Here is a 686-nt window from a genome sequence, read left to right on the forward strand (position 1 = left end):
CATGGCTGTAAAGGGTTAAGCTACAAACCATTGATGTGCATGTGAAAAAAATTTTCATATGACTCGTGACTCCCGAGTCATATGAAAGATTCGTGACTCGTGAAATATTTGTTCATATTGACTCACGAATCACTCACAAATCATACTCTGCGAACTAATCTTTCACTGTAAACTAATCTTTCACTACGAACAAATTACTCTCTGTAAACTAACCTATGGCTGTGAACTAATCTTTCACTACGAACTAATCTTTCACTGTGAACTAATCTTTCAGTATGAACGAATTACTTTCTGCAAACTAATCTTTCACTGTGAACTAATCTTTCAGTATGAACGAATTACTTTCTGCAAACTAATCTTTCACTGTGAACTAATCTTTCAGTATGAACGAATTACTTTCTGCAAACTAATCTTTCACTGTGAACTAATTTTTCACTACGAACTAATTACTCTGCAAACTAATCTTTCGCTGTGAACTAATCTTTCACTGTCCTGCACAAACAAGATGGCGCTGCACGAGCAGCAGCTGTGTACAGTAGCTCTCCTCCTCTTAGTACTTTTTCTTACTTTTTTTCCTTCTTTCTTTTTAGTTTTGTACTATTTCTTTTTTGTGGTCAAATCATGTGGCCGTCACCGTCAGAACAGGACCACTTTTATCACTTTGGTGGTCTGTTTCCTTCTTTTTT

Source organism: Cynoglossus semilaevis, chromosome W, assembly GCF_000523025.1.
Source record: "Cynoglossus semilaevis isolate Cse_v1.0 chromosome W, Cse_v1.0, whole genome shotgun sequence".
In the NCBI taxonomy this organism is placed as follows: Eukaryota; Metazoa; Chordata; class Actinopteri; order Pleuronectiformes; family Cynoglossidae; genus Cynoglossus; species Cynoglossus semilaevis.